The following is a 20,780-nucleotide window of genomic DNA, read 5'->3' on the forward strand; positions in this document are numbered from 1 at the left end:
CCGTACCCAGGAGCAGATATACACTCAGATCACAATATAGTAGTGATGAAAAGTAGGCTGAATTTTAAGACATTAGTCAGGAAGAATCAATACGCAAAGAAGTGGGATACAGAAGTACTAAGGAATGACGATATGTCGTTGAAGTTCTCTAAGGCTATACATACAGCAATAAGGAATAGCTCGGTAGGCAGTACAGTTGAGGAGGAATGGACATCTCTAAAAAGGGCCATCACAGCAGTTGGGAAGGAAAATGTAGGCAGAAAGACGGTAACTGTGAAGAAACCATGGGTAACAGAAGAAATACTTCAGTTGATCGATGAAAGGAGGAAGTACAAAAAATGTTCCGGGAAACAAGTAATAGTCACTGAGGAACGAAATAAATTGAAAGTGCAGGGAAGCTAAGACGAAATGGCTGCAGGAAAAATGTGAAGACATCGAAAAAGAAATTATTGTCGGAAGGACAGATTCAGCATAAAGGAAAGTCGAAACAACCTTCGGTCACACTGAAAGCAAGGGTGATAACATTAAGAGTGCAACGGGAATTCCACTGTTAAATGCAGAGGAGAGAGCGGATAGATGGAAGGAATACATTGAAAGCCTCTATGAGGGGGAAGATTTGTCTGAAGTGAACGAAGAAGAAACTGGAATGGATTTAGAGGATTAGGGGATCCACTATTAGAATCAGAATTTAAAAGAGCTTTTGAGGAGATCAAATAAGGTAGAAGGGATAGGTAATATTTCATCAGAATTACTAAAATCATTGAGGGGTAGTGGCAAGAAAACGACTATTCACGTTGGTGTGTAGAATATATGAGTATGGCGACATATCATCTGACTTTCGGAAAAGCATCATCCACACAATTCCGACGACGGCAAGAGCTGACAAGTGCAAGAATTATCGCACAATCGGCTTAACAGCTCATGCATCCAAGTTGTTGACAAGAACAAAATACAGAAGACTGGAAAAGAAAATATAGGATGCGCTAGATGACGATCTATTTGGCTTTAGGAAAGATAAAGGCACGAGAGAGACAATTCTGACGTTTCAGTTAGTAATGGAAGCAAGATTAAGGGGCTCCGGAACGCCCTATACTTGCAATGTTAAAATAACGCTTATAAATTACATCTTTCCTCACAAAGTATTTGAGGTAGGAAGTTGAACTTTTTACAGATTATTTATTGGAATATGGGCTACAACTTAACACAGGGATTTTACAAAATTTTAGTTCAGTTATTAAAGATGTTTTTTTTCAATTGTAATGAAAATTCACAACATTTTTTTGCAATTTTTTATTTATATATAAAAAAAATATACAGTTTTTTGGAAAAAGGCTGTGTTAAATTATGCAGAAGGTACTGTGTAACATTTACTGAAAGTTTGAAACAAATATGTTTGGAAGATCCTTACAAGGGAACCTCCCCATCGCACCCCCCTCAGATTTAGTTATAAGTTGACACAGTGGATAGGCCTTGAAAAACTGAACACATATCAATCAAGAAAATAGGAAGAAGTTGTGTGGAACAGTGAAAAAAATTAGTAAAATATACAAACTGAGTAGTGCATGGGCAAGATACGCTACATCAAGGAGAACGTGAGCTCAGGAGCGCCGTGGTCCCGTGGTTAGCGTGAGTAGCTGCAAAACGAGAGGTCCTTGGTTCAAGTCTTCCCTCGACTGAAAATTTTACTTTCTTTATTCTCCCAAAGTTATGATCTGTCCGTTCGTTCACTGACGTCTCTGTTCACTGCAATAAGTTTAGTGTCTGTGTTTTGCGACCGCACCGCAAAACCGTGCGATTAGTAGACGAAAGGACGTGCCTCTCCAATGGGAACCGAAAACATTTGATCGCAAGGTCATAGGTCAACCGATTCCTCCACGGGAAAACACGTCTGATATATTCTATACGACACTGGTGACGGCATGTGAGTCACATGACAGGAATATGTTGTCGACCCACCTAACTTGTACACTTGGCGAATGGGTAAAAAGATTCTTCTACCTTGCCCGATTTAGGTTTTCTTGTGGATGTGATAATCACTCCCAAAAAAGTGATGAAAACATAAAAGTTTGTCACATAAACTGAAAATAAAAAATTAAACTTTTCACTGGAGGGAAGACTTGACCCTAGGACCTCTCGTTCCGTCGCTACTCTCGCTAACCACGGGACCACGGCGCTCCTTGATTCCCAGTGTCCTTGATGTTGCCTATCTCACTTACTGCAACCGATTACAAGTTGTAGTAATGGATACCAATTAGTCCTTGATGTTGCCTATCTTCGCATGGACTACTCAGTTTGTATATTTTACTAATTTTTGTCGTAGTTCCACACAACTTCTTCCTGTTTTCTCGATCGATCTGTGTTCAGTTTTTCAAGGCCTATGCACTGTGCCAACTTATAACTAAATCTGAGGGGGGTGCGATGGGGAGGTTCCCTTGTTAGAAAACATGTAATTAGTATGAGAAAATAAAAGTTTTGGGAATCGAGCGACAAAGATTGGATTAACTTTTTAGTGCATTCCAGGTCCATAGGATGGATTATCTTCATCCTCTGCAAACTCCTCCTCCAGCTTCCTCTTGTTCCTCCTCCTGTTTACTCTTGCTTGTATTTCTAGACTCTTTACAGCCCTGTCTGCAGCCCGAAGGCGTTCCTTGTCTAAAGCAAGCATCGCTCGTACCATGTTAGAACCTATCTTCATTCCCATATTTCTAAATACCTTGCACCTTACAATGTTGCCATCATTGAAAGTCGCAACAGCATCATACACACCAAAGTGAAGTGTTTCTATTCCAACAAATACAGTCTTGGGGATTCTCGACCATATAAGACTATTTACACTTTCATTGGGGTTTTGAGTTTTTCCGTGAATACACTTTTTCAACAGTTCAGGTGCTGCTAAGTCTCTGAAAATAGGTTTTATCACCTCCATTATTGCATGAGGCAGACTATGCTTATGAGTGTACACTTCACCAATTAGCAATCCTTTGTTATATTTACACCAACTGTCTTCTTCTTTGGGACACAAGCTATGTTGGGGATTTTCATCGTCTTTATTGCTTACAGTAATAACACATACCTTTGGCTTTCCAACATTTCTCCTTTTCTTAAAAGCCTTCAGAGGATTTCTAATAACTTTACTTTTACTCAGTATTATACTTCAACAAAACAGAGACTCAAGAAATAGAATTAATTACGAATATTTTCGAGATAACGACAGAGTAAATAAACATGAAACAATCGACAATCACACCAGCGATATACATTGAACCATCACACGTTAGCCACAACACATACTTTATCTCACATCACAAAAATGTACCTGATGAACACGGACGTTAATAATAACACCATTTGACAGCAGTTTAACAGCGCCACAGTGGGTCACGCCCATGTAGAACACATTTCAAAAAAAAAAATTTAAAAATAGTTGTAGTCTTCGGAATTGAATAAATTATATATCTATTAAAAGGTAATAGTCTGCAGATTCAGAAAACGCAAAAAAGTAAAAATTGAATTTTTCATGATTTTGAGCCTTTCCGGAGCCCCTTAAAGAAAAATTAAGACGCGTTCATAGGATTTGTCGACTTGGAAAAAAGTAATCGACAATGTAAAATGGTGCAAGATATTCGCAATTCTGAAAAAAGTAGGGATACGCTATGGAGAGAGACGGGTCATATACAATATGTACAACAGCCAAAAGGGAATAATGAGAGTTAATGACCAAGAACGAAGTGCTCGTACTAAAAAGGGTGTGAGACAAGGATGTAGCCTTTCGCCCCTACTGTTCAATCTGTACATCGAGGAAGCAATGATGGAAATAAAACAAAGCTTCAGGAGTGGAATTAAAGTTCAAGGTGAAAGGATATCAATGATACGATTCGCTGATGGCATTCCTATCCTGAGTGGCAGTGAAGAAGAATTACATGTTCTGCTGAACGGAATGAACAGCCTAATGAGCACAGAGTATGGATTGAGAGTAAATGAAAGAAAGACGAAGGCAATGAGAAGTAGTAGAAATGAGAACAACGGGAAACTTAACATCAGGATTGATGGTCACGAAGTATATGAAGTTAAGGAATTCTGCTACCGAGGCAGTAAAATAACCAATGACGAACGGAGCAAGGAGGACGTCAAAAGCAGACTAGCAATGGCAAAAACGGCGTTGCTTACCAAGAGAAAGTCTCCTAATATCAAATATCGGCCTTAATTTGTGGAAGAAATTTCTGAGAATGTACGTCTTGAGTGCATCATTGTATGGTAGTAAAAATGGACTGTGGGGAAACCGGAACAGAAGAGAAATGGTACTACAAACAAATGTTGAAAATTAGGAGGACTAAAAAGAGTAAGGAATGAGGAGGTTCTGCGCAGAATCGGTGAGGAAAGGAATATACGGAAAACAGTGACGAGGAAAAGGAACAGGATGATAGGACATCTGTTAAGACATCAGGGAGTGACTTCCATGGTAGTAGAGGAAGCTGTCGAGGGCAAAAACTGTAGAGGAAGACAGAGATTGGAATACATTCAGCAAATAATTGAGGACGTAAGTTGCAAGTGATACTCTGAGATGAAGAGATTGACAGAGGAGAGGAATTTGTGGCGAACTGCAGACCAGTCAGGAGACATGACACCAGAAAAATCCCTCCACCACCTTTCTTAAGCTGTGTAATACCACTCAACAACTTAGTATAACAGTAATGGCTAGTATTCGAAATGAAATGTAAGGACATCTTTTCAAGATGCAAACATGGGATCCCATTTCTCCAGAGACATTTAGTCACTTAATTGAGAGTATCGCCAGCAGAGCAGAGTCCAAGCCATCATAAGCTCAAAGGGTGGACACACCCCACATTAATGTCCACTAATAGCGGGCGCAATACTTTTGATCAGGTAGTATACACAAACGTGTGGCAGTGTAAGCTATGGCGCTACACTAGACAGCCTGTTACAGGATCCTAAAGCACATCCTAATCTCGAGGATTAGTTCTTACCTGCGGCAAAAGAACCTTGCCCTAAAAAAGGCAGAACCACCGGCGTGGCACACAGTTTGATTTATTGGATAAATGTTTCTCGGAATGAGGTTTCAGTCTCAGGTGAGTGTCCACTGATTTCAAACTTCCCAGTAGAGTAGAACAGCCTGCAGCACCCGGAGTCGAAACCGAGACCTTTCCATTTCACGAGTAAGTGCTCTGCCGGTTCCCTTTTAATGTTCTGCTGATCTTTTATTACACATTTTATTTACTAATTTTTTGTCAGACTATATCCCTCCACTACACTGAAGCTGTACGTGCAATATCCCTCAACAACGTAATATAAAAACGATGTTTATTCCTCTAAATAAAATGAAAAGAGTTCTTTTCAAAATACAAACGTTATACCACTTCCAAACCGAACAGAAATCCTCCTCCAAAGCAGATAAACCAAGCAAGATTCCTATTTTATAACAAATAAAAAGTCACATCTAAAGGCTAACAAGTTACATCTTCTAGAATGGAAACTGCTCCTCTTCTGGAACGAATATTGCACCTCTTCTAAAACAAACAGGGCGTGTCTTCTTTGTCAAAGATTAATGAGATTCAACCTTTACGTAAGAGATTTTTTTCTAAGAAGCATCTCCTCTAACACAAAAAGGCTCCTGTTCTATAAAAAGAAAGACTCATCCATTAAGAGTACGACCCTATTCTTGTGAGACAGCATTTCTCCGAAAAACAATAAATCTCTCCTTCGAGAACAAAATAGTAAATTTCTCTTCTAAAGAGAAACTTTCTCCTTTATGTTAAACAAACTTAAGCACCTCTTCTATACCTAGGCAAGTTCTTCTTTAAACCCAGCGACGTAATTCTTCTAAATCAGACAAACTCTTCTCTATCGCCTATTGTACAATACCTCTATATTAAAACAACAACGCTCCTCTTTTAAAACAAGCAGCGGCCCTCGTACAAATTTTAACTAAAATGATCTTCTAGAACAGACAGTGGATGATATACAGGCTTCTTTAGCCGTAATTCACAATGCTACACTATCGATTTTCGTACCTATTTTCACTGCCGATTTCTACTCCCTAATACTCTAAGTATCGTTTCATTCTGCAGCATGGATCAGTGTGACATTACAGTGGTCCAAAATCTGGGAAATTTGTCTTTGTATTTCGTGTACTGTAACAGTTAGTTGTGCTTCACTGTCAGGTAATACCAATAATCTCAGTAATTTCAGTTATCTTGCACCTGAATAACAGGTGTCACTGCCCAGGAGCCAGGCCTTGTTAGGGAGACGTGTTTTTTGAACTGCAAGTGGATGGCGATGTTCGTGTTATTATTGGAAGTTTTTGTCTCGTCCACTACCAGATTTTCAGCCTCTCGCAGTATGTTGGGCTATGACGCATCGTACCGTCTACGTCACAGCGAGTACACATTGGCGAGGGTCTAAGTCTATTTTACTTAGTTCACTGTTAATGGTAATCTTTTGGTGGGTAACCAGTGCTACAGAAATCGTGCATTTGAACTGATCAGTGGCTTGTCAATATATCGCCATACATTTTCACAGTCGTTGCAGCTTTTCTCAATAGCGACTTGCTCGTATGCTCTTCGCATGTTCCCTTATATAGCTTCCTAATCGTTGGACTTCCTTCAGTTTATTTTTCTATGTAGCTATACGCTGTGAAGAACGTGCGTAGGTAACCAGTGTGGGGACCGATTCGGCTTATATCAGATGGCGGTTTTCTTCTTACTGGGTCTACCTCGTTACCTCGTTGATGATACAGCATTTGAGGCTTCTTTGAAGGTGTTGACGGTGATGAAGCAAATCTGGCAAGAAGAAGGAGATGCATTTTACTCTGATGTTTACAAATGTAAGCCTCCTCTTTCATAGGGCACCTGCATTACATTTCGCGGAATTTTAAATGTTTCACCTTTCCGCACTAACCGCGGAACAGCCATTGCACATGTTACTACCGTTGTAACTGGAAAAATGTGTGCTACATGCCATATTTTAGGCAACACCAGATTATTTATTTATGCACTGTAATTTCTTCATTGTAGACTACGGTGTTATCTTTGGGAGTATCTTCGCAGTCGCCGTCTAACAGCTTCTAGCCACACTATGTGATCAAAAGTATCCGGACACCCTCGAAACATACGTTTTTCATATTAGGTGCATTGTGCTGCCGCCTACTGCCAGGTACTCCATATCAGCGACCTCAGTAGATATTAGACGTCGTGAGAGAGCACAATGGGCCCTGTGCGGAACTCGCGGACTTCGAACGTGGTCAGGTGACTGGGTGTCTCTTGTGTCATACGTCTGTACGCGAGATTTCCACACTCCTAAACATACCTATGTCCACTGTTTCCGATGCGATAGTGAAGTGGAAACGTGAAGGGACACGTACGGCACAAAAGTGTACAGGTCGATCTCGTCTGTTGACTGACAGAGACCGCCGACGGTTGAAGAGGGCCGTAATGTGTAATAGGCACACATCTATCAAGACCATCACACAGGAATTTCAAACTTCATCAGGATCCACTGCAAGTGGTATGACAGTCAGGAGGGAGGTGAGGAAACTTGGATTTCATGGTAGAGCGGTTTCTCATAAGGCACAGATCACGCCGGTAAATGGCAAACGACGCCTCGTTTAGTGTAAGAAGCGTAAACATTGGACGATTGAAAAGTGGAAAAACGTTGTGTGGAGTAACGAATCACGGAACAAAACGTAGCGATCCGATGGCAGGGTGTGGGTATGGTGAATACCCGGTGAACGTCATCTACCAGCGTGTATAGTGCCAAAAGTAAAATTCGGAGGCGGTGGTGTTATTGTGTGGTCGTGTTTTTCATGGAGGGAGCTTGAACCATTTGTTATTTTATATTTTTTTTAATTCTATATGTTTTAAACACGTTCTTGCTATCCATTGTTGGAGAGCAATTCGGCGATGGCGATTACATCTTTCTACACAATCGAGCACCTGTTCGTAATGCACAGCCTAAGGCGGAGTTGTTAAAGGACACTAAAACTCCTGTAATGGACTGGTCCGCACAGTCCTGACCTGAATCCTTTAGAACACCTTTGGAATGTTTTGGAACGCCGACTTCGTGCCAGGCATTACAGACCGGCATCGAAGCCTCTGCTCACTGCAGGACTCCGTGAAGAATGGGCTGCCATTCCGCAAGAAAGCTTCGAGCATCTGATTGAACGTATGCCTGCGAGAGTGGAGGCTCTCATCAAGGCTAAGGGTGGGCCAATATCATACTGAATTCCAGCATTACCAATGGAGGGTGCCACGAACTTTTAACTCATTTTCAGCCAGGTGTCCGGATACTGTTCATCACATAGTGCAGCTAGACCCTCATAGACGTGTGTATAGGTGTGCTGGTGTAGTATTCGGCTGGGTGCTTTAGCCATTTCGCAAAACCGGGCCAGTACTGCCCTGAAGGTGGTTTCACGAAACCACCGGGTGATTGATGTGCTCCACGTTACCATGCCATTTTCCTCCCAAAGATAATGAAGTCTCTTCAACGCCAGATGACACTTTGGGAGGGTGTGGCAGTTCGACGCACAGCACTGCGTCTCATTTAATGGCAGGATACGCGGATCATTAACAAGCTTGAGAAGCTTCTTTTCCATGAGAGAAACGCACACCCTTACAAACACAACAGTGTCGCAATGCCCTCGTGCCAGACTCTCGATCCTAGTAAACGACATTCACTGCTTAAAAATGTCCACAATCACCGAGCATTCTGACAAGGTAAGGTGTCACTGAGCTGACGTCCTTCACTAAAAGGACGGAGATGGAGCTGCGGCTAGCAACAGGATTACTACATGTAATACTACTACAACTAGATGACGGAACTGCTTTTGGTGAAGTGTCGAGGAGTTTGTGCCGTACATTGCGAGAAGAGTGAGGACGAGGAGGAACTGGAGATTATTATCACACGAGTGCGAGCAGCCCGGCTGCCTCTGCTGCTGCCTCTGCTGCTGCTGCGGTCGTGACCCACTTGCCGGGGAGGGTGGCCCATGGACGACAGAGTGAAGCTGATATGGGGGCGGCAGCGGAGGCGGCGGTTGTGGCGGCTGCCACGGCTTGCCGCACGGCGACTAGCGGCGCCCTTGCCGGCGAGGCACGCCTCGCTGTGGCACGGATTGGCGAAGCTGGCTTCACCGTCCCCGGTACTTGCGCCACGGCGTATCGCATGGACGGTGGTGCTACGAGTAACGAACTGAGCCGTGCTGCGGCTCGCGTTGCTGCTGTTGTAGGTTTCTTGTCCTCTGTTGGGGGTCAGACTGTATCGTTTAGTTGACATGGTTGCGGTTGTTTGTATTCTTCTCGTGTTGACTGCCGCCACTCGATTTCGCAAGCGTTGCGTGTCCGCTAGTGACAGCAGTGGCAGTTATCGATATGTAGTAACTGTGGCGGTACCTTTGTTGTGCCGTCTTTGTTCTTCCGGTTCGTGTGAGTGGGCATTTCGGTTGGGGACGCAGGAGGAGCCAGGTCCGTGCAGGAGGAGAACACGCGGGGACCGCTGGCGGCGCGCATGTACCGCCGGATCGAACGGCTGTGGTCGCGAGGGTGCACGACTTCGTCGAAACCGCATCATGCAAGTTTTAAGTTGAATGCATTTCAATTCGAGTAGACCGTTTTGAAATCTCACGATTCTCCCGTGACTTGCGTTCGTGTTGCAGCTGGTAGTGTCGCCGAGACAAAGAGCAGCGAGTAGAGTGATAGGGAAGGCGGATCTGATTAGCTTCCCCGGGCTTCTTATTACTATTTACTACCTTCAGCTTGTTGCAATTGTTGAGTTTAACCAGAGGTACTTTCCAGAATGAGATTTTCACTCTGCAGCGGAGTGTGCGCTGATATGAAACTTCCTGGCAGATTAAAACTGTGTGCCCGACCGAGACTCGAACTCGGGACCTTTGAAAGGCAAAGGTCCCGAGTTCGAGTCTCGGTCGGGCACACAGTTTTAATCTGCCAGGAAGTTTCAGAGGTACTTTCCTGCCTGGTGGCCTCTAATGCCCCAGTTACCTGCCCTGTCGGTTAGTGCATGTAACGGCAATGTACACTCTTTGACATAAAACTTGACCGGCGGCCGGCCGCTTCAGAGGCTAAGTCCGCGCCGATCGCGACATGGGACAAAAAAACTGGCCAACTCGCTAATTCTCTAAGTCCGGTTATCTGCACAATCTGGCAACACTGTAGACTGCGGCACTTCCTGGAGGAAAACTTGTCCCATGATAGAGAAACTCTAGGCTGATTACGCCTGTGGTCTAGCGGTAGCGTGCGTTGTTTCTGTTCATAATGTCAGTGGATCGAGGGCAGCTGGCATAAAATATTTTTATAGCCTCTTCTGTCTGAATGCTGAAGACGTGAATGTAATGGTAGCGCAGATTCAATCTATTTCGCTTTGTGACACACCGATATCAAAATTTTATCCAGTAACGATTTTGCGGCAGATTTCCTGCAGACTGTCCTCCTCTGGACGCCGTATGCGGCAAAGCTCCGGGATCCATTTGCTGGCTACTGGCAGCGGCCGTGGCGACAGCAGCGGCGCTGCACTCCCCCGTTCTTTATCGAAAGCGCCTGCTACCGCTCATCGCTTTTGATGATTTAAAACGCTTTATTATTAAATGTTGCTCCACAGAAAATTTCTACAATTTCCATTCACGCTCAAAAGCAACGGAGACAGACGCCCTGATTAGTAGGCGGGTATTATATTACATTAATCGGCAAGAGCTGAGTATGGCCCAAAATTAATTTTATAGACTGGGACGAAATTAAACCACCTCACTACATTCGATGAATTTATAAATGCTTCATACCTCGTTTCTCTTCCTTTCAAACTCAATTATTTGTGCAACTTTTGGTCAATGTTTGGATGTTTCCGTCAAGCCAGGGTGAGCGTCTGTGGTGTAAAGTGTATTACAGTTCTTGTTTCATTCCTTATGGTAAGTCTGTGCGATAAACTGTGTGAATACCTTGCAATGCATGCTCTGTAGCAGTGCAGGAACACTGCACATTTGGAGTTCCATGTATGGGTTCATGAAGTATTTATTGTTGATCGGAAATGATAGTTAAGGTCATCAGATTTAAACCAGAAAAATTTGTCGTTTTGAAGGTTTCAGAGAACGGAAAGGAATTGCTAACGCCGGTGTTAGAAAACGTCTACAGTTAAATGCTATTGCAAAAATTTAGAAGAAGGGAACTACATTAATGAACATGTGCACTTCATAAACAACCTTCTGACATGTTAGACCTATATGACGAACAAAGCTCAAATTTATATCGTTGACAGTGGGTTTGAATCTTTTCAGGGTCTATTTTACAGTGAAGCACCTTGGAATTTGCAAAGCAGATATCCATGATATTAACTTAATTTACTAAGTCGAAATCGGACGAAGATTGATGTTTAAAGGCATTCTTCAGATTTCGCATAAGAAATTTTTACTAGCAGTTTGCAACTCCATTAATTAAAATGGAAAATAAAAGGTTGTAGTCAGCGGCTTCTACCGTGATTCGAACTGCTATGTCTTATAGTACAAGCACTGCAACGCACTAGGGAACCTCTTTTTTTTTTTTTTTTTTTTTTTTTTTCAGAGTCTATTTTACAGTGAAGCACCTTGGAATTTGCAAAGCAGAAATCCATGATATTAACTTAATTTACTAAGTCGAAATCGGACGAAGATTGATGTTTAAAGGCATTCTTCAGATTTCGCATAAGAAATTTTTACTAGCAGTTTGCAACTCCATTAATTAAAATGGAAAATAAAAGGTTGTAGTCAGCGGCTACTACCGTGATTCGAACTGCTATGTCTTATAGTACAAGCACTGCAACGCACAAGGGAACCTCTTTTTTTTTTTTTTTTTTTTTTTTTTTTCTTGGGTCTCCTTCCTCCCCTTCAACCCATCCTTTACGCTCGCCAAGTATTGCCTTCTCGGCCCGGCTTCTCCGCCTTTAAGAATGAATGTAACTTGATGATGTGGAAACGCGCTTCTTCTGAACAACGAACGACGTATGCCCCTTCTGTTGCCTTTGTTTGCAACATGGCTTGAATAAAAATAAATGTAATTTCCATGGAGAAGGCAGTCTCATAATTGTTGTGGAAATGTAACTGCATCTGTAAATTTCGTTCTCCGTGCGTGGAAAAACGGAAAGAAGCAAACTCATTATTCCTGATAAGTATAATTTCCTTTTTCAGAAGGTAATGAAGTAAAATAGGCTTCTTCTGCTTGATTTTACACTTAATTAACATAAATGTGTCTTCTTGCGAAAAGAAAAAGAAAGAAAGACAGAAACTAAATAAATGGTGTATACCAGTTTCATCACTGTTTCCCCGAAACCAAAGTAATAGATACACATAGGCTTAAGTGGTCTATACTGATGATCTTCTCTGACTACATTCTGTTGGAAATCGTCCTCCTGCTACTTGAAGTACAAACTTTAACCAAAAATCATTCGTCTAATATACGAAATGCTTGGATGTGCAATGTAAATTACGCATTTCTATTGGTTACAGGATTGTTTTAGTTAAAAAGTTTGCGTAATTTTCTTTGTATTTTTTAGTACACATCAACTTGTGGTGCTCAGTTGTAAGGTATACCCAGAAGTCCTCCCTATTGCTTGATTCTTTTGTTAGGACGTAATGCATCGTTTGGCCTTTCAACCAGTTAATTGCATTTCGTTTTGTTTTAGGGTAAGGTATACCGTCAGGGGTTAAAAATTCAGCAGGCGTAACGGCGTTGGGCGTAGTTCTGCTGATGCTCGCTATCTTTTGTCTTATGTAGAGCCATATTTCTTTTACCCTGTCACACAGCAAACTATGCTCTTCGGTATCTGGTATTTTACATAATGGACACAGCGGTGACTCGGCCAATCGAATAGAGTGAAGTTTAGAGTTCGTCGTAATTTTTCTGTTTACAGCAAAGTACCAGGTCGATTTGACATACGTTGGCAAGTTCCGGCAGTGAATATTTTCCCATATTGTTTCCCAGTTATAACAAGGATACTTTTGTTCTATGTCGTTTCTGGGTTTGTCTTTCATCAAGTTATTATAAAGTTCTTTAACTTTCATGATGTCTTTCCCAGGAATCCTTGCCTGTATATAGCTGTATTCTACGAAAAAGTATTTCAAGTGGTATAGTCCGTTGGGTATGTGTTGGACATTTATAGGTGCACTGACGTCAGCAGGAGTTATTTCGTTTAACAAATGTGCAGCAAGGGTACCACTTGGCTCTTTCCAGTGTTTGTATGTGGTAGCAAGGTATAAGGCTTGCGCTTTTTTGCTGACATCGGTAAGATTTAACCCACCACATTTCGTAGGGAGCATCAGAATGTCATATTTGACTTTGAAAATACGTCCGCGGCTCACAAAGTGTCCTAGTGCAGATGCGATGCTTTTCAACAAAGTCGCAGGTGGTGGCAGAACTTGTGCTACATAATTAACTTTGGATGTGATGTATACATTTGCCACTGTTACTTTTTGAAGTTCATCGAGTTTCCTAATACTATGTGCTTGTACAGAGGCGCGTATGCTGTTAAGTAATTTTCGATAATTCGCAGCAATAGTGTGCTTGATATTTCTTTTAAAATCTATGCCGAGACATTTCATGGTTACAAGCTCGCGTAACAGATCCTGCGTTTGCGTCCCAATTCCACGGCCGATGTTGAAAATCCCCGACTTTGTTCTATTAAGTTTTGCACCAGATGCCTGTTCATATTTTGTTACTATTCGTAGTGCGCTCTGTACTTCAGCGCCATTCACGACTAGGAAGCCAACATCATCAGCGTATGCCTTGCACACGATCTTTTCTCCATGTATTTGTAGTCCTTGTAGATGTTTCATAAGGGAGGCAAGCAGGGGCTCGATGGCGATGGCGAAGAGTGCCATTGACATTGGACACCCTTGCCTAATGGAGCTGGTGACGTCAATCGAACGGCTAATGTGTCCATTGATGACAAATCTAGCTTAATTGTTTGTTAATGTATTTCTTACTACCGCAATGATTCGAGGTGGGAAGCCCATTGCGCCCATGGTGCGAAGGAGAAAACTATGGTTAACTCTGTCGAAGGCTTTGTCAAAGTCGAGTGAGATGAGTGCACATTTTATTTTGCAGACGTCGGCCGTTGAGATTAGGTCCCTGTAATCACAGAGGGTCTGGAGAATTCTTCTGTCTTTGCCCACACTTGTTTGATAAGGGCCAGTGACGCTGGTCATTGTGGTTTTCAGCCTGCGAGCGACGATGCGGCCAAAGATTTTGTAATCGCTGTTTAAAAGCGTAATTGGCCTCAGAGCGCTTACAGATTTCGTATTCGTAGTTTTTGGCACTAGCACCACGAGTCCCTCACGAAATTCTTTCGGGATGTCATTCGCAGGGTTTAGCAGTTCGTTGCAGATGAGGGTAAACTTGCCTTTAACGAGGCCACTGAATCTGCGATAAAATTCTGCTGGAATTCCATCTGCCCCTGGAGCCTTATTTTTCGTGCTTCCATATATAGCTTCTTCGACATCTTCTTCAGTCACTTCCGAGAGGAGAGTCTGTGCTTCCGCGTGGCATACTTTGCCCTGGAGGTTGATCATTAACTCGTCTTGAAGCTGTTCGTCAACCGGCTGACTAGACATTAAGGATTCAAAATGCTGTACGATTGCCTCTTTAATCTCTCTTTGCTTCGTCAGCTTCCTTCCATCATCAGTTGTTATTTCAGATAATATCTTGCGAGACGCCCTTTTGCTTTCACGAATGACATGATAAATGGAAGTAACCTCGTGCTGGGCTATGTTCTGGGCACGCGACCTTATTTGGTAGCCTTCCAGTTGTTTACGCCGTAGTGCTAAAATTTTTGCTTTAATTTTGTTAATTCTTTCGTGGTTGTCCACAACTGTTGCATCGCACTTGTACAAATCCCTTAGACACTGAAAGTAAAATTCTATAGTTGATTTGTACCAAAAGTTTTTGTCTTTGGAGTAGTTTATGAAAAACCTCCGTATTTTAGGTTTGGCATGCTTCAGCCACCAGTCAGTGCCAGAGTTGTACGAGCTAAAGTTGCTTTCACACTCTCTCCATACCTTGTGAAATGCCTCCTGACAAGCATGGTCTTCCAGATGTGATACATTGAGCTTCCATGTGCCTCTACCTCTGAATGTCCCTTGTTTTATCAGATTGATTGTGCATATGTATGCAGCATGATCGGAAAAAACGGTAGGCCATACTTCGGACTGCAAAATGAGGTGTTTCAAATTGTGCGTGACATATATCCTGTCGAGACGGCTCGCCGAGTGACTTGTGGCGTGGGTGAAGCCAGGGGCTGCACCGTGCATATGTTCCCATGAGTCTATTAGTCGTAAGTCATTAACTATACGTTCCAGTTCAGTACACTTGTTGAAATTGGGAGTTTGGTCTTTGGCATGCAAAACACAATTAAAATCCCCTCCTAGGATAAGGTGTTCATATCGAGTTCCAAATAGTGGGACAATTTCTTCTTGATAGAACTCCGTTCTGCGGTGCCTGTTACTGGATCCTGAAGGGGCATACACGTTAATGAGTCGTATTTTGTTTATTGTGGCCGCTATGCCTTTACTGTTTGGTAGTTTTACTACATCTTGGACTACTATGCCCTCCTTTGTGAGCAGAGCCGTGCCCATTTCCGCTCCATGCCCTGGGTTTGTAATGGCGTTGTAGCCAGGTACGTTACCAAGCTCAATGTCTGTCACTTCTTGTAAAAGTATAATGTCACTGTCAGAAGCGTATATAAAATCTTTTAAGTTCTGTAGTTTAAAGGAACTATGAATCTTATTAAGGTTTACTGTCGCGATTTTGTATGCTTGTAGGTCAGACATTCTTCGTTCTACTTGATCTAACTTTAAAAAACATTCTTCCGTTTTGTCTCGCAAACGTCAGCTTTAAAACGCGTCTTAATAATATTCACCGGTAGCAAATGTTTCAGCGGTGTGTCCTTGTTCTTTAGAATGTTCGTTCGCGGAGACGTCGTCGTTGAAGATATCAGCCACCTGTGGGGCTAGCTTACAGTCTGTCTTAGTTTCTGAAATTTCTGTCATTTCAGCGTCGGGATTGTTATGGTCGCTTTCGTCTGCCCAGCTGGTTGAGGTTGTCGTCGTGGGTGGGACGAGTGAAGCTTCATGAGAGTGACTCGTTTCTTGAGGGTGGTTGGATGCTGTCTTTGTTGGTTTTCCTTGGACGTCTCGTTTTTCCAGCGCAGAAGGGGAACGCTCCACAGAAACTGGTGTCGCTTTCGTGTTGCTACAGATCTGTTGGCTTAAGGTACTACCTATTTCCTTCGCTTTTTGTCGAAGTATGGGAGCTGTCTCCTCTGCACCTTTGCGCGCCAGCCGGCGTTTCTTATTTTTCTTCGGAGAATTGCCTCTCGACGGACTTTCTTCAGCATCCAAGTTAGTGTCGCTTTCCTGCAAGGTGTGTCGGTCTTCAGCTTCCGGCGGATCTGCTGCCTTCACAATTGCAGGCGCTTGTGTCGGTGGAACTTCAACTGTTTCCGTAGATTGGCGGGACTCTTGTAAGTCGTCAGCTATGACGGCACTGACGTCCATCGGAATTCCAGTGTTTAGAGAATTTGTATTTCCACACGATTCAGGGGCTGAGGAGACAGTCGGCCGTTCGCGTGCCACGGCGGCGTAGGTTCCTGGCAGTGTTGTCATCGCCGGTGGCCTAGCGGCCTCGCCGGCCGGCAGCTGTGCTACGCGCCGCTGTATACATTCTGCGCGAACGTGCCCAGGCTTGTTACAGGCGGCACAGGTTCGCGGTTGGTCGTCATAAATTACAATCCCTCTATATCCGCAGACATTGATGTACGACGGGATGTGCTTTTGTAACTCTACACGAAGCTGCCGTACGCCATTTAGTACTGGGAATTTATGCGCGCTTGACCATTTCTCGGCAAAGTTGCTGAGCACTTTCCCAAAGGGCGAAATTACAGCATTAATTTGGTCTGTTGTAATCTCAAAGGGTAACTCGAAGATGCGAATCGTGCGAATGCCAAAACCAGCATGTGCAACCGTGACTTCACCAACGTTTCCATCTGAGTGCTTAAATTTCATGACACCTCCGGAAGACTCAACTATTTTCTCGCACAACTCGGAACTACGCATTTTAACAAACACGACACAAGCCACAATCGACAGGTGGATCCCAATTACATCATTAAAGGAAAGCTTCACATCTTCTTCTAACCAATTTTCTACTTCAAACGACTTGGGTCTGGCATATCGAGGATCAAAAGTAAGTTTCAACGTATCTTTTCGACTTGGTTGAGCCATCACTGCATGCTACTCATTACTTCTCGAAGCGTTCTATAACAGAGGTTTAAGCCGCAGCAAGCGCAAGACTTACCACGCGGAAGCACAGACGGCGCAGCGCACACCACACTACGTCCTACCTCCACGCCGTCCGCCGGCGAACTGTTAAATGGTTCAAATGGCTCTGAGCACTATGCGACTTAACTTCTGAGGTCATTAGTCGCCTAGAACTTAGAACTAATTAAACCTAACTAACCTAAGGACATCACACACATCCATGCCCGAGGCAGGATTCGAACCTGCGACCGGAGCGGTCACGCGGTTCCAGACTGAAGCGCCTTTAACCGCTTGGCCACACCGGCCGGCAACCACCCAACGTGCTCTAGAAGGTGTAAGTCAACTACCCTGGCCAGCAAGATCTCCGGATCTGTCCCCCATTGAGCATGTTTGGGACTGGATGAAGCGTCGTCTCACGCGGTCTGCACGTCCAGCACGAACGCTGGTCCAACTGAGGCGCCAGGTGGAAATGGCATGGCAAGCCGTTCCACAGGACTACATCCAGCATCTCTACGATCGTCTCCATGGGAGAATAGCAGCCTGCATTGCTGCGAAAGGTGGATATACACTGTACTAGTGCCGACATTGTGCATGCTCTGTTGCCTGTGTCTATGTGCCTGTGGTTCTGTCAGTGTGATCATGTGATGTATCTGACCCCAGGAATGTGTCAATAAAGTTTCCCCTTCCTGGGACAATGAATTCACGGTGTTCTTATTTCAATTTCCAGGAGTGTATATCTCCCTTACGAGCTGACAGTCATTTGCTTTGCTCCAGTTGGATGTTTACAGTGCCCAATAGCAACCCTCCCCCCTCTCCAACTTCGTCGTTATCATATAGTTTTCGAAGAATAAAGGGTGTAGTTGCAGCTAAATGAGCCCTTGCTTCATTTTTGTTTTCTCGATTTCGCCAAATGCATGAAATACTTTGGAGTTTGTATTAGTGTATTTGAGTGCTATGACATGTATACACGCATAGCTACCGTAGACCTAACACCTAGAGCACACAAATTTTCCGACTAACACATCATTGCAGGTGCACAATACAAGGATTTGTCTTTTTACATGTGCGAGGATAGTGTGACTTCGATCAATACTGAAATTACACTGCTGGCCACCGTAAATGCAACACCAAGAAAGACAAGAGGTAGCACAACAAAATTTATTTTGTAGATAACATGTTGACCAAGTATCAAATGATTACGTTTACAGACGTCTGTGACATGTGGTTCCTGCCAGAATCAGTAGCCAGAGTAGCCGCCATTGTTGGAGATCACCGCTGCCACACGTCTCTGCATTGAGTCAAAGAGACGTTGGATGTGTTCCTGGGGTATAGCAGCCCAAGCAGCTTCCACACGTTGCCAAAGATCATCTGGTGTGGCAGCTGGGGATGTAATCTGGGTCACTCGTTGAGCAACCATGGACCACATGTTTTGTATCGGCGAAAGATCTGGAGAGCGAGCCGGCCAGGGAAGCAATTCAATCTGGTTATTGACGAAGAACCTTTGGACAATGCGTGGCACGTGTGGTCGCGCATTATCCTGTTGAAATATGGCTGTGGCCGAGCCCTGAAGGTAAGGAAGGACAACTGGCTCCAGCACCTCGGATATGTCGCGTCGGCTATTTAAAGTACCGGAAATGCGTACTAGAGGCGTGCGAGAGTAATATCCAATACCGCCCCATACCATAATACCCGGTGCAAGACCAGTGTGGCGGTGCATAATGCAGCTGTCCAGCATCCTCTCTCCACGGTGTCTCCACACTCGAATACGACCATCGTGGTGCTGCAGACAGAAGCGTGCCTCGTCAGTAAAGACAACGTCATTCCATTCTGCCGTCCACATCCGTCTGTCATCACACCATTTGCGACGGAGACGTCTGTGGTTCTGCGTCAATGGTAGACGAAGCAATAGACGTCTTGCGGACAGACCACTCTGCTGTAAACGGCGTCGAATGGTACGCGCAGACACTGGATGATGCGTTACAGACGCAATGTGCTGTGCTATGGTTCGGGATGTCACTGAGCGATCCGTCACTGCCATGCGCACAATTTGCCTATCAGCACGTGCAGTGGTGCACCGAGGTGAATGCGATCGACCACGTCGGTCCGTCGTACCCTCCTGCATCCAACGGTCACATATCCGCATTACAGTTGTTTGGTTTCGTCCAACACGACTAGCGATTTCTCTGTATGATAATCCACAATCGCGATAAGCCACTATCCTTCCTCTGTCGAACTCGGATACTTGATCAAACGATGTTCGCTGTTGTCTACGAGGCATAACTGATCGTCTTGTGAAACAACCACAAGGTAAACACACGTGCCGAACGTACACTCGTCGAAATCGCCAAGCCTTAAATGGCGCTATGAGGTGGCGCCACAGGCGCGCGTGATGTGCGTCTGCGCTAAAATTCTAATCAGTTGCATATCTCATCGCTGCAAACCCATGGTGTAAATTTCACTTGATTCGGATGCTTCCTTCAGGGTGTTGCATTTACGGTGGCCAGCAGTGTACATGACGTGTTACTGGATGCCCAGATTATGGTGGTCCTGCATCCGCGGTCTTCTTTGTTCACAGTTGCATCATCTGCATGTCAAGCCAGCAGACCATGGTGTCCCAGGATACTGCGCTCCTACTGGCCAATGGCGGGTCAGATGTTCCAGTATACAGTGTTCCTATCGGCTGCCGCTGAAGCAGTGAAGGTATATAAACCCTCCACTGAAAGTCCCATTCAGCCTTCATACGTCGCCGTTGTGCGAAAACGATTGCCTTGTTTTCGCTCGTGTGCGTCAGTCGTTAGTTTGGTTCATCCCTGATCTAACACGAGGCGTTCAGCGCATCAAGCGGCAGCAGTGCCATTGGCGGCAAGTGGCACAGACCGTCAGAGGGGGATGGGGAGTTACCTTGCAAGTTAATATCCAAATCAAAATCTGCAACGTTTTATTCACAAAGAATTTCGTAGCAGCTATATTAAATACATGTCGTTTTATTGTTTCAGCGTATTTCCACCGAATTGCTGAGGATCAAATTGCTGAGACGCATCTGCGGCAACAACAGCAGCAGTTGTATCGTAAGTATACATTTTCTTCTTCTTCTTCGTGGTGTATGTAATGTGTTGTGACCAACGTGTCTGAGGTTGTTGCAGATGATTTCGAGGAACCGAAACACATAAATGTAACTTTTTCACTAAGCATATTTTAGTATTGAATAGATGTTGTCTTATTGTTTCAGCATTTTTCCAGAGGATAATTGACGACCTGGATGCTGAGAAACAACAGCAGCACACACAATATATGTATTCAATACGTAATTCTTAGTGAAAAATTTTGATCCTCGAAATATGCATAAAATAAGCGACATATTACGTACATCATGAAATTTTAGAAAGAAATTACGTATTCTAAGAAGAGGGAGAAAATATATACTACATAATGACGCTGTCGCCGATGCTCTTACTGCTTCTCGGCATCCATCTCATGA

The sequence above is a fragment of the Schistocerca nitens genome, chromosome 7 (genome assembly GCF_023898315.1).
Source record: "Schistocerca nitens isolate TAMUIC-IGC-003100 chromosome 7, iqSchNite1.1, whole genome shotgun sequence".
Lineage (NCBI taxonomy): Eukaryota > Metazoa > Arthropoda > Insecta > Orthoptera > Acrididae > Schistocerca > Schistocerca nitens.